This window comes from Cuculus canorus, chromosome 1, assembly GCF_017976375.1.
Source record: "Cuculus canorus isolate bCucCan1 chromosome 1, bCucCan1.pri, whole genome shotgun sequence".
Taxonomy (NCBI): domain Eukaryota; kingdom Metazoa; phylum Chordata; class Aves; order Cuculiformes; family Cuculidae; genus Cuculus; species Cuculus canorus.
Genome location: NC_071401.1, coordinates 175,605,639 through 175,619,296, shown reverse-complemented (window position 1 = coordinate 175,619,296; position 13,658 = coordinate 175,605,639). Strand labels below are relative to the sequence as shown.

The 13,658-nt window shown below is 40.0% G+C and overlaps 1 protein-coding gene across 1 annotated transcript in view; it reads right to left on the bottom strand.

The window, feature by feature from the left end:
- Window positions 1-11,407, bottom strand: part of SLC38A4 (solute carrier family 38 member 4) — a 34,977-nt gene extending 23,570 nt beyond the window's left edge. Inside the window, exon 1 of the mRNA XM_054083763.1 lies at window positions 11,291-11,407. The gene's annotated coding sequence lies outside the window, so the exon portion shown is untranslated. The remainder of the gene's footprint in view (window positions 1-11,290) is intronic.
- Window positions 11,408-13,658: the final 2,251 nt, after the last annotated feature.

The window sequence follows — 13,658 nt, the reverse complement described above, 5'->3', positions numbered from 1 at the left end:
CAGTTTGGCACCAAATTGTTCTTTGCCATTGCTAGGGTGAGAGGAGCAGAGCTGCAGGAGGTGCTGGGGAAGGCAATCCTGCTCTGTTTGTGCCTGTTTGCTTAACACACTTGACAGGGCGTTGGGTATAAGCAGTTTCCTCATTGTGCTGTTGTTCATGTGGATGTCTCATGTAACAACAGGGGAGAGAAAAACATTTCTTTAAACAAATGAAAATAAGATTGCAAACCATAAAGCAAACAGCGGGGAGATTTGGGGACAGATGTACTAACAAATCATCAACAGCTGTGAAAATGACTTCTAATATATTTTTTGAACCTGATTAAGAAAATAATAATCAAGAACAGAGTTCATTTCTTTTTCAAATACTGCAGATAAGCAGTGTGTCACAATTCTCTCTGTAGCCACATCAGGGTACTTGGGTGGATCTTTCTTCTGCATGGAGGGATGGAGATGTCAGAACCGATAGTGCTCAGCTGTGCCTCTGCCCCAGCACTTGCTGTCCCAAAGATGCCAGGCAGTATAAGGTATACGAACAGGTGGGCCCAGCAGAAACTGTCAATATGCTTGTAGGCAATTTTGTCTGCAGAGGAGGAGCCAGATGAATTAACACAGGGTTTCCTCACATCGCCAGGTCTTTCTGCCTATCCCTAATTAGAAAAACACTGCCTAACCAGCAAAGACTTCTCCAAGCAGAGTAAATGTCAGTGTCCAATCTTCAGACTGAAGGGAGGCATATTGTAACCCTCAACTGCAGCACCCTCTCTATCTTTTCTTTAACTTGGCTGTATTTGATTTCATTGTTTCTAAAGAAAACTTTGCATTTGTTAGAATTACTAGAGAATGTGGAAGAGTTTAAAGAAGAAAATTTATTTTTTTGTTTTCTGGCAAATAATAGGATTAAATTCTTGATAATAATGTTGGAAACAATGAGTGAAAGAAAGCACAACCTTGGGAAATACAAAATATCCATGCCTGGTTGCTTCTGTGTGTAGATTTTTTGAGAGATGCGCCTCTGCTACAGATACTCTGCAGCCAGAGTAACTTCTTTTACATTCAAAGAAAAACCAAGAGTACTACTTTTGGACCAAGCCACTCAAAACCCTGATAAATATCTCTTCTTTCTCTAATAATTTGTGAGACCATTCTGCAACCTCCAATAGTCATCTCGGTGCCTATGGGGCACCCTGTAACTCAGCAGAGCCTTCTTCACCCACAGCACTTAGACCTCTTTCTCTGAGCAAGCCAGTTCCACTGGCTCCAGCTGGAGGCTAGAACTATGAACTTTGGTAAACAGTCATAGAATCATACAGTCATAGAATCATAGAAAACCATGTTGGACGGGGCCTCAAGGATCATCTGGTCCAAACTGTTTTGGCAAAAGTACGTTCTAGACAAGGTGGCAGAGCACCCTGTCCAGCCAAATTTTAAAAGTGTCCAAAGTTGGAGAAAACACTACTTTCCTGGGGAGATTATTCCAATGGCTGATTGTTCTCAGTGTGAAAAATTTTCCTCTTGTGTCCAGATGGAATCTCTCCAGGAGTAACTTGTACCTATTGCCCCTTGTCTTTTCTGTGTGATTCCTTGTAAATAGAGAGTCTCCATCTTCTCTCTAGCCATCCTTTAGATATTGGAATATGGTCATAAGGTCTCCCCTAAGACTTCTTTTCTCAAATCTGAACAAACTCAGTTCTCTCAGCCTTTACTCATATGAAGGCTTCCCAGTCCTTTCATAATCTTTGTGGCCCTTCTCTGGACCCTCTCCAGCCTGTCCACTTCCTTTTGCATAGTGGGGACCAAAGCTGGACATGATATTGCAGGTGTGGTCTGCCAAGTACTTAGCAAAGTGGAATAATGACTTCCTTGCCTCTGCTGGTGATGCCCTGGCTGATGCAACCCAGCACCCTGTTGGCTTTCTTTGCTGCAGCCACACACTTCACTCATGTTGAGCTAATTGCTCACCAGGACCCCCAGATCCCTTTCCACAGAGCAACTCCTCAGCTGGGTAGAGCCTGGGCTATGCTGCACTCCTGGATTGTGTTTTCCCAAGTGCAAGACCATACATTTGTCCTTGTTGAACTTCATAACATCCTTGTTAGCCCACTCTTCCTATCCAGGTCTTCCGGCAGGGTAGCTCTCCCTTCTGAAGTGTTCACTTACATGTTTAGTTTGGTATAATTGGCAAACTTCCTCAGGGTACACTTGATCTCATCAAACTCATCACCCAGATCACTTACGAAGGGGCCTGTCAGCCAGTTCCCCACCCACTGCAAAGACCACTTGTCTAGACTGTAACACATCAGTTTCTTTGGGAGGAGGCTGTGGGAAACTGCACTACTTAGAGAAATCCAAGTGGACAATGTCCACTGCTAGCCTCACATTGACTGAGCAGGTTACTTCATTGTAGAAGATGATCAAATTTGTCAAGAGGGATTTGCCCTTAGTGAACCTGTGCTGGCTTTTCCCAATCACATGCTTTATTTAACCAGTGATAGCCCCCAGGAGGATTTATTCCATAACTTTCCCAAAGACTGAAGTAAGATTGATGGGCCTGTAATTTCCTGCATCCTCCTTTAAGCTCTTTTTTGTAGATGGGGGTGACATTAGCCTTCTTCCAGTCTTCTGGGACATCCGCTGATCTCTATGACTTCTCCAAGGTTATGGAGAGCAGCCTCACAACGATGTCAGCCCGCTCTTTTGCACTCAAGGTGGATATTATCAGGACCCATCGATTTGTACATGTCAAGCTCCTATAATAGTTCAAATACAAACTCCTCCTTCGCTCATGGTGAATCTGTGTTTGCATCAACCTGGATGTATGCTATACACTATAAGTTGAAGTATTGCTGGTAACGCTAAACTAGCTGCATTTAAAGTGTCTGACCTACACATACGTTTACACACAGGTAGAAATCCACACTTTAAAAGGGTTAGAATTTTTTTTGCAAGATCATTTCAGTATTAACAGACTCTTGTTATGATTTATCCTTATAAATACACATTAAAACCCCCTACTTTTTGTTTCACTGTTTTTTAAAATTTAAAGCCAGAAGGGGTAATGCCATGTCCTGCATCTCAAACACCCTGAGTTGTCACCCAGATCCCACAAATCCAAGAAACCACATGACTTCATTTGGACAAAAGCATTTGGATTTTTCAGAATAGAAAAGGCTGGGAAAGCAGGGCGTGTTTAAGCTGGCAGAGGGGAAGCTAAGGAAGAAGAAGAGAGCAAGCTATAGATATTTGAAGTGTAGTTACAAAGATGACAGGGACAATTTCTTGTCAGTAGTGATAGACATCCCAGATATGGGATGAGAGCCACATACCAGAGTGTGGGAGATTCAGATTGGACTTCAGGAGGCTGGTAGCACACCCTGGGAACACATTGCTCAGAGAGGCTGCAGAGTCACTGTCCTTGAAGGTTTTCAAGACTTTGCCAGTCAAAGCCAACGTCTGAGCTGATCTGGTGTTTGTGGCTGCCCCACTGTGAAACTACTTAGTGCAAGAAAGAACATAAAGATATTAAAGATGCCCTCAAAACTACTGGTGGCAGGAATATGATTAGGTGAGACATGGCTAGATATTAGGCAAACAACACTCCATGCATCAGAAGCAAGTTAAAAAAAAAGACCCAGTGAGTTCAGTAGTCCATTGATTTCTTGAGGAGATTTACTGGAGGAAGATCGGCAGGTTTTAGCTTAAAAAATCTTTTAATATTCACTCATACACTGTACATACATAACTGCCCTCAAAAGACCTTATAGTTGTCTTTTGAAATATTAATATTCATACATTTTCCAAAACAAAAACGAGGATAGTTGGTAAACATATTAAATTCTCTGTAACAGAATAACCGGTATGTTCTAAAAAAGGCTGCAACATCCGGTTTTTCCAGTCCAAAAACATAATTTCTTCTTATCCCCAAGTTTATTCCAGTTTCTCTCGCAATACTAAGCTTCACAGGGCAGGTGTGAAAAGTTGCATTTACAGTTTGCTATGGTGAGCTGAGGAAGAGCTAAAACAGTGTACTAAATAAAACTCAAGCGATTAATTTTAAGAAATAGTATTCCTTATAATAAACACAAGTTCCAGAATCATGGCTATAATTTACAATATACTAATTGCTTTACTACTGTGCATTTTGACTTAGTGTGTTTATGACATTATGTATGACTGCAGAGGTACAGGATATTTTATTTTCAACACTATCACATCACCCTATTGTAGTGATTCCTGCCAGTGCAGAGTGTAAGTATTTATTGTTGCCCAGTATTTTTAAGAAGAAGAGAACGACAGAGAGTTCCAGGTACATAACACCTAAAAAAATAGGCACTTTATGCAACAACTAAGAAAGGAGAAAAATTGCCTTAGGGTCTGTGTGATCTCAAGGGAGAGAGATAGGGACATCTCAGAAAATGATTCAGCCCACCTAGAAGTGGCTTATAGTCACTAGATATCTTCCTTAATACACTTCAGTCACGTGCTTGAAGGTTGGTAGTATGAGTATGGGCTTTGGAAAAGCTTTATGTGTTATTTAATGCTATTTAGAAGGAGGACTTACTATATATTTTTTTTTGCCTTCTTTCTATTGCAGTAATGTCAGGAATGGACAAAAAATTCCTCTAAATTTTTATCTCAGGCTTCCTGTTCCACAGCCTCACATAAAAAAAAAAGATCACTTCAGTGGTTTCGATCCCCCCTCCATTGTTTTCAGAACACATTTGGGAACATCTTGCACTGTCAGAACAATTATTGCTGGCTCCAAGCTGTGTCTGAGCAAAGGCAGGGGCTACCTGGAGATTTTCACTGAAAGCCTGTGTCTATTGTTTGCTCTGAAAGTGCTCACGTGTGCTAGAAAGAACATGTTGTCCATGCTCTACATGGAACGAGACTGAGCAAACAAAGCTGCAGGGCAGAGGAATGATGAATTCACTAGGTAGTGAATAGCCACTGCTGGATAACATGCAATGTAATACCATGAGTTTATATGTTTTAAATTCGATGGCCCACTGAGGAATACTAAGGTGTCAGATCACTTTAGCCTAGCTCCTCTCTAAACTGATCTATATGAGAAGTTTATACATCCGTGATTGTTTGGAGCTTCATGTTGTAACTTATCCAATCTCCTTACACTGTGTCATTTGCTAAGGGCAATGGAAGCCCTTTCAGAGAGCCCATGCTTTCTCATAGCTGCTGCCATGTTCTGCCTGAATGTGAGTGAACGAATTCAGGCTCTTGAATATACCATTCATTTGACATCTGTGACTTGAACAGTGAGTGGTGCTGAGATTCAGGGTCTCTGGGAGCACCCAGAGCTGCACATTAGGCATGTCTTTGGGATTTCTGCTTCTTTTAAGATCTGGAAAACTTACAGGTCCAGATCTGCTGGGTGAAAAGGAGTTAAACATAATGTGATATTTTGGTCCCCATCCTCGTTTGAGGAGGGTAATTATTGCAGCAGCTACAATGATGCCTGCATCCTAAACAATTCATCAGAAGCAGTTCATCTCACATCCAACCTGTCAGAACATTTCATCCAGGTGGCCCTCACCTCTGCTGCCACCTCTCATGGAGGTCTTCCAAGTCTGAGTAAGGAAAGGTTTGCAGCAGGAGTACTTGCTAGGCTGCCGTGGTTGCTGCTCTGTCTTCTCTGGGGCCTAATACCTGTCCCATTGCATGGCCAGACATGTCCAGAATGGCACATGTCCACAGTTATCTGCCATGAGATATATATATATACTTCCAGTCACACAGGCTGGGGAGATCTCACCATCCGTCACTTAATAGGGAACACATAAATACATTTTTGTTCCTATCTAGTCAGCCAGAGAAGCCGATATTTGTTTAGTAGAGTTCAGCTTTCAAATGTCTCCATATGTGCTGGCAAGACGTGTTAAGATAGCAGAGCTGGCCACCACTACGCCTCATCTAAGGGTAAAAGCGTGAAGGCCTGGAAGAGCTCTCATGAAGCCATCTGGATTGCACTAGAGTGCGGCCACCAGGCCAAAGGCAGGAAAGAGATTATTCACCTCTGACAGGCACTTTTGAGCCTTGCCCCTCTAAGAAGGAGTACAGCAACATGGTTGTGAAGTGCAAGGCATTCAAAGAGGGGTTGAGAGAGCTGGGTTTGATCAGGCTACAGAAAAGAAGGCTGAGGAAAGATGTTACCGTTGTCTACGACCACCTAACTGGGATATGGAGTAGAGAGACACAGGCTCTTCTTGGAAGCAGGGAGGCACTGAACACAATTGCCCAGTAATAGGGTTAACAACATTTGGGCCCTTTCTGACCGAGACCACAAGTGTAGTTGTAGCCTCCATGGTGAGCTAAGGAAAAGAGGCAGGGAAGGGGGTAGGGAATCACTTTCATAGGACTGCTGACCTGACTGGATAAAGGTAAGCTCTTCCTAACAGGTATTTGTCTAGTCTGTCCTTGATAGTGTTTGTGTTAACCTTGATTTGACCATTCATATTTCAGTCATTGTTACATTAGAAGTCAATGTGTTTTTATAAAACATGTGAAAAAAGGCACTGAAAACTTTGTTTCACTGGTAATCTTCAGGGTCTGTGACTACATTTATGTTTATAAAAATAACAATGTGTTCATATAAACTAAATGCGATTACAATCAGCCCATGAAAACAATCAGATTTCCTTTTCATTAGCAGACTCTGTGGGAGAACAACATTTTTATTTGTGCTATCTGAGCAATGTATAATACTTTGCAGCACTTAACCACATTACTTAGATCCTGAGAGCAGAGTTAGCTCTTTAGAAGGAATCAGAATGAAGTACCACTCTTAAATAGGCTTATATTTACAGGAGGGGAAAAGCATGCCTTTGGAGACCCATGGGTCTTAACAGCTAAGAGGAATTTCCCATTAATTGAAATGAATGAAAAGAGTTGAAACCAATACATTCCTGATCTGGTCAAGTGGGAGCCCGTTACACTTTTCTGGCAGAGAGACAGATGCCGTGCACCTAGTCCTGATCTTCCCATGTGCTCTGCATTTAGTCTAGGGCCCAAAACTTAGTTCCTGGTTCTCCTGCAGACTTTTGCTGCCATCTTGAACATTCCTCTAAGACAACGTCTATGGAGAGCTTAGGCACCAGAGTGGCAGTCAGAGCTCTCACCAATGTATTAGGCATTGACACTTCCACCTGGGAAGGTCCCAAATGTGCAGAGTCCTGTCAGGCACGAACACCACCTGGGCAGGGCTGAGCAGCTCAGGACCTGGGCAACTCAGGCTCTACAAAGTCACAGTTCCTTCACTGTTCAACCTGCCTAATCTGTTTAAAATACACCAACCAGACAATGACCGGTATGAGACCTGGCAGCCTAATGAAGCTTCAGTTCTCCCCTGCTGTGCTCCTAAGTGTTCCATGGATTAGACTGACTTCGAGCATGAGCAGTGCATGTCTGCTCAAAACACACTTTGTAGAAAATCTCACAAAAGATCAGATTAAGATGTCTCAATGTCTGCAGTGGATCTAATCCAGTCTCTGCTCCCCAGTACTCCATCTGCAAAACTGAGAATGCAGTACATCCCTGTTTCACTTGAAGGTCACAGAGAAAGTACGTTCAAGGATAAGCAGTAAAGGAGTGTGCAGGTCCTCAAGGAAAACTGGCTGCCATTTATCAGTTATTTAATGAATGAATGATACAGAAAAGCCACATAAAAAGCCAAGATGCAAAAAGGGTTAAAAAGATCAAAAGCATGCTCTGTGTGAAACATTCTTGCTCTTACATCTTTTTCTGTTGAAACATCCTCTCTAGAAAAGCTTTGTCTTTGTCAGTTCCACACACTTCTCCTGATAATGTTCCTTACCCCACGGTACTGACTTTCTGTAATGCTTTATTAATTTCTAAAAAAAAAAAAAAATAAAATAATCACCAGATGACTTATAACAATGATTCATGTTATTACTATTGCTCATTATTATCATTTGGCACATGAGACAATGCCTGGCTGTACATTTTTCCTCCTTTAAAAGAGAAATCTGGCTCAGCTCTGAAGGCTACAAATTCTGTTTATTACACTAGCTGAAACATGTTTATTACGCTGCCATGTTTTTATACCCCTCCTGCTTCCTTGTGCAAAACATACTTTTGCTATGACCAAACTATGAAAATTCTGCAAGGTTTTGGCCTTACTGATCAAATCATTGATCCACTGAGTTCAACAGCCTGAAGTGATGGTAGCCAGTACCTGACCCAGGAGACTGTCCTCCACCTCTCAGCACTACAGCTAATCCCGAGAGGCACTCCATGGGGAAGATGCCTCCATTAATTCCAGTCCTAATTCATGAGATCTCCTGAGTTTTAAGCTTTGTTCTTTCCTAAAAAATACGTGAGAAATGGTCATGTACTGCCTGTCTCTGTAGTTGTTGGGATAGTGGCATTTGATCAAGAGAAAATGGAGTAGACATATGTAATACCTAAAAATAACAGTGATAAAGCAACAGCAATAGCAACCTTATTTTCATGTTGCAGCTGCAATGAATTTGTGCAGACCTTTTGCTGACAGGCTTTGCAGGCACTTAACCAAGCCTTTTGGACCCCTGAGTTGCACTGATGCTGCAGCTTGATGGTCAGAAGTCTGACAAGTGAATTTCTGAACACAAATAGCGATCAAAGAAAGTCACCTTAGGGGAATTCAGTTACCGTTGACATCTCCTTGATTGCGGACCATATCTGAAAGACTAACAAGATCTACCTTTTGGGCCTGGCGTCTGGAAAAGTGAATGTTCCCTCCTGAATTCTGCTGTTCAATCTAATGAATGGCATTACTTTCCCCTAAAAAATCTTTCGCTGCCAGGATTGTCTGTGATTTGATAACTAATAAGACGTTGCTAGAAAGGCAATAAAGGTTCATTGTGGCATGAAAACCTCCCAAAGAGTTTGCTTGGCTTTGCAATGATATCAGTATGTATTGTCACAGTCAAAGACCCAGAAAATTTACACAGGCACGGCTAGGACTCTGCACTTGCAGTTCATATAGGGTTACGTACAGCACTCTCCCTCCAAATATGAATTTAAGTGATATTGCATCAGAACTGGTGCCAATGAGACGGGTTTTCAATCAGTCCAAACACTATTGGGAAAGGGAGAGAACCAGTGACCGATGTATCTGGGTTCCGGCTTCTTGCTCCACAGATGCCGGCTGAGTTCGAACTCCAGAGGAGTGATGCTAACACTATAATCTCACAACTCTCTTAAGTCAACATAAACAAATGCTAAAAGAGGCAGTGCCAGCTTCCCATTGACCCAATCACTGTTTTCACTCTCCTTGCCTCCCCAGTGACTGCAAACAGTCATAAATACATATAGGAAAGGGAAAAAAAAAGAGGCTAGTTTTAACGCAGAGCATTGCCCTGTTCCTACTAACCATGTGGCTGCATGAACATTTGGCAGAAGGAAGAGGGACATGCAAGTGGCAATAAGCGGGCAGAGGACTGGAAGGTAAGCTGTGACTGCTTATTCCAATTTAAACTGATTGTGGAGCTAGTGAGTGACCTACAGTCCTTGTACAATGTTCCCTCAGGGTTAAAGAGGAGTGGAGGGTGGGTGTGCAAAAGCAGGTGGCAGACTTCCCTGGTCCATTATATCTGGATTAGGCAGGTAAGATGAGACCAATTTTTTGATTCCAAGAAAACATCGTCAGAAATGTGTAAGCAAGTTTAAACATAACTAAAGTACCCTTCACTTACAAAGTGCTTCTCATTATCCATGATGACATCCAAAATCAAGTACTGATAATTTCTACTGAAACATAACTTAGTCAACTTACTCTTTTAAATCATTCCCGTTGCCTCATTTTTTTTAAATGAAAATCACTTGCTTCATAAAAAGCTTTTATGTTTCAGAAAGTTATATTGAGAATAATGTTTCTTAATAATGATTCTTATAACAGTATTACTTAAAACAATTAAATCAATTAGTTCAATAAAATTCTTCAACTGAACTGCAATATTTTGGCACTGTGACTGATTGAGTTTACTGCCTTTACAATTAATGAGAGATTGGTTCCTTTAGCAATTACACTCTGATTAGTCTGCAGCAAGAACATTTTCCATTAGTCATCCCCCACTGTTATCAAATGGCCTTTATTGCCAGCTTTTCATTCTTTCTTTAATCCTAAATTAACAGTTTATCGCAATCCTTGCTCAGTAGAACCCTTGGAGAAAAATTGTTTTCAAATTAATCTGTACTAAATCTTCATCGACAAAGGCAAATCCAAGAGCTAACGTTTCTAGGCACTAAAGCCTCATGCCAGCTACAACCACCTAGTGCTTTTTGCTTACTTTTAAAAATTATAGCTGTGGCTCTTACAGGAAAAAGTAAGAGTTAATGTCAAAAAGTGGGATAAAATAGAAACTGTTTATCACAAAACAGCATAAAGAATCTTTTCATAGCCCAAGTAATCAAGCTTCTCTCGAGGTGAGATAATTGTCAATCAAGCTCTCAATTCAAACACAGCTGCTAAAAATCAGATACAAATGAAGGCAGACACTTCACTGCAGTTTGAAGACCTATCTCAGAACTGAGTACAGAGTCTTGGCAGGCTCTGTTGTAAGCCCATACATTTGTAAAAGCTCTCAGAACTACAAATTAGAGGGTTTTGTCTTTCTGGAGCAGAAGACACATATTTACTATGCTTGTTAAAATGGTATTTAAGGAGAAAAGTCTGTCAGTATAGTAGTATTTAAAAAAATAAATTAAGTATTAAATAAAAAGTGGTTCTTGACTTCCCACAGGCAATTAGTACTTTTTAAATAAAATCCTACTAGTAAAACCTTTTCCAGGCTCAACAGATGAGTTGAATGAATGTGACAGAGAAGGCTGTGAGTGTGTTGCAATAAGCAGACACCATTCCTGCAAAGATTCATGCTGCTTTACTTTGCCCTTACATGTTGAAAGTAATCAGAAATTATGTATAAAAGTATTGCTAAAACAGACCTGTATTTATATTTGTATTTTTCATATTTTGTATTTCGTCACCATTAGTTTCCATTTTGTTTTTCTCGAATGTTAGAAATTATTCAACATGTTATAAGTTTTGTCACTTACTTTACTTGAAGAGTAACTGGAAATCAGCAATTCTCACAGGAAATTAACATTTCACTATTTTTAAGCTGCACATTCATACACCACTATTGTTTATTATACTATTGTGTAATTTTCAACAAATAACGATCAGTAATTTCGTAAGTCTGAAAAACACAATTCCCAGGTGATGACCATGACCCTAGAAAAAGTCTAGAGAAAACAACCTCGTTACGAGACATACCTTGCAATAGATATTTGTTTAACTGGAAATCCGCAAGAACAGTTGCCCAGTGAAATGGTACATATTTGCTTCTGAATCCTTTCTCAAAGACACTATTTAAACATGATGATGAACTGAGCTGGATTTCTCCCCTCCTCCATTCCAGCAAAACAAGGAGACTCAGAAGGTAAAATTTGTTTTGTTATTGCAAGTAGTGCTATGTGGTAAGTCAAAAATTTACTTTGTATAGTCCTGTTTAAATACGAAGGTGGGAAACTTCCACATTCCTCTACAGATGCAATGTCTGTGTGCACTGCTCAGTGACATTTCTATTTGAAAATGAATATACTTCTATTTCTAGACATGTTTGTGTATAGAGCTCCTTTTTTTTGTCCATATTTGGCTTGATATTAAAGACCTGGCTACTCTAGCTTCACCACTTTGGCGAGAGAGAAACAAGAATTGCTGTACAGTTAATACTAGTCCAATTCAAGATACGTGTTCAAATCTGTTTCTGATTTACATGAAACTGTAGACAACTGACAGCAATAAGGGTTTTAGGGTGTGTGCAGCTGGACTAGCTACCAGTAAATTTCCCGCACAGCATCCTAAACAGCAACCAGTGATAGGAGGTTTTTCAATCACTGATGTTGTGGGCTAAGTTCAGTGCTTTGACCTACAGAGGAAATTTTGTGTATGCTGAGCCTGTCACATTTTACACTTCCTTTCTGGGCTGTGTTTTAGCTTTTCTTTTGCCAATGGCTATGTGTGAATCCCTTCAGCCTGTCAACATCTAACTTTAATTAGCTGAAGAAATTTCTCAAAGTGTTTTTTCTCTCTTGGAGCTGTTTTCTGCAACCATTCTAGCATCCCTCCTCCCCCCAGCCTCCCAAGAAAAAAGGAATCAGGGTTAAGAAAAGGCAGGTAATCTATGGACCATGGCTGAGGTGGTGTCGCTCCTCCTCCACAGCTGGCAAAATATGTGAATTGTCAGAAAAAGCTTGATCCTGTATCGCTTCTGCTGTTGTGGGCAGCATTTGTGCATGTGACCAACTTCACTCTTATGGAGGAAGATCTGAAATAATTTAGTGATATGCTCAGTGCCACAAACCCAAACTTTCTCAGAGCAGAAATGGTATTTTCTGTAATAAGACAGAAGCAAAAAAGTACAAGATGACTCATACTTTTAAGATGTGTGAGAATTCAAAACTGAAAAGGTCCATCAGCTACTTACACTTTTGTTTGCTTTGCACCACCTGCATTCATGTCTGTAGGCAATAAACCATAAAGCAGAAACATGGACTGAATCCTGAGATGCTAATTCAGGCTAAATTCTTATTACTGGCAACGGAAGATCTGTCTGAGTAACCTTATGATCCTCTATTTTTTTCATCGTTAAAAGGAAAAATACTAAATCACATTCCTACTGCATCCAGCAATTTTTGCTTCTCTTAGTTTCAATAATCAGAACATTACCCACAAATCTGGTTTAAAGGAAGAAGAGTAAAAGCTTGCCTCCTAGCAGAACTTGAAGTAGGCTTGAGAAGCAAAAGTTTGTTCTTTAAATTTCATTCTTTGGTTTCATAGTGGAATTTACTGATTCTTCTTAACTTACTTTGTCTTTTCTCTTCCTCTGCGATGTTTTTAACACTAATTTCTAAAATAAGACTTTTAAATTTTCAGATTTATTTGTGAGATAAATTAAAGAAAAAAAGGAGAAAACCACCTATATTACAAATCAAAAGTATTCTGTAAATTAAGTTCATGAACTGCTAGAAAAAGAGGAAGAAATTATATTTTTTGTCGCTATGTTATGTCAAATGAATCATTGTGGCTGGATGGTACTCCTGACTACTGCTACTTGCAAAACTCATTGGTAATAGTGACATGTGACATATTTTTCAAGTCCTAATATTCAGTTCTGATGAGAGGAATAGTGTGGTCATAATTTCTTCTTTATTTCAAAATAATTTTGTGAAAATCATTCAGTGCCTGTACTGTGTTTTGACTGACTAAAATGCTGCATAAGTGCTCACCTCTTATTTGGCATCTGACCTTAATGTAATTTTCGTAAGCATTCTCTCTGTATTTCTTAATAACACAGTTCTTATATTTATTATTACTTCCTCCAAACTCTGAGTTATTTAGATATGAAATGTTCTAGTAGTTGATATCTTACACAAGGTTGTTCCTTTCATGATTTGAAAGTGAAATTTGGAATATTGACAAGATGTTGAATCTTCCCCTTTTCTGAACTTTACAGATTCAGATAACACCATTGATTCTTTTAGGGATGAATATTATCACACCATGTTTCTGAATTTTTACTTTCTGGTGTTAATAGCAACAGACTAAAATAATGTCAAATTAGGTAGAATGGGTGTCTGCT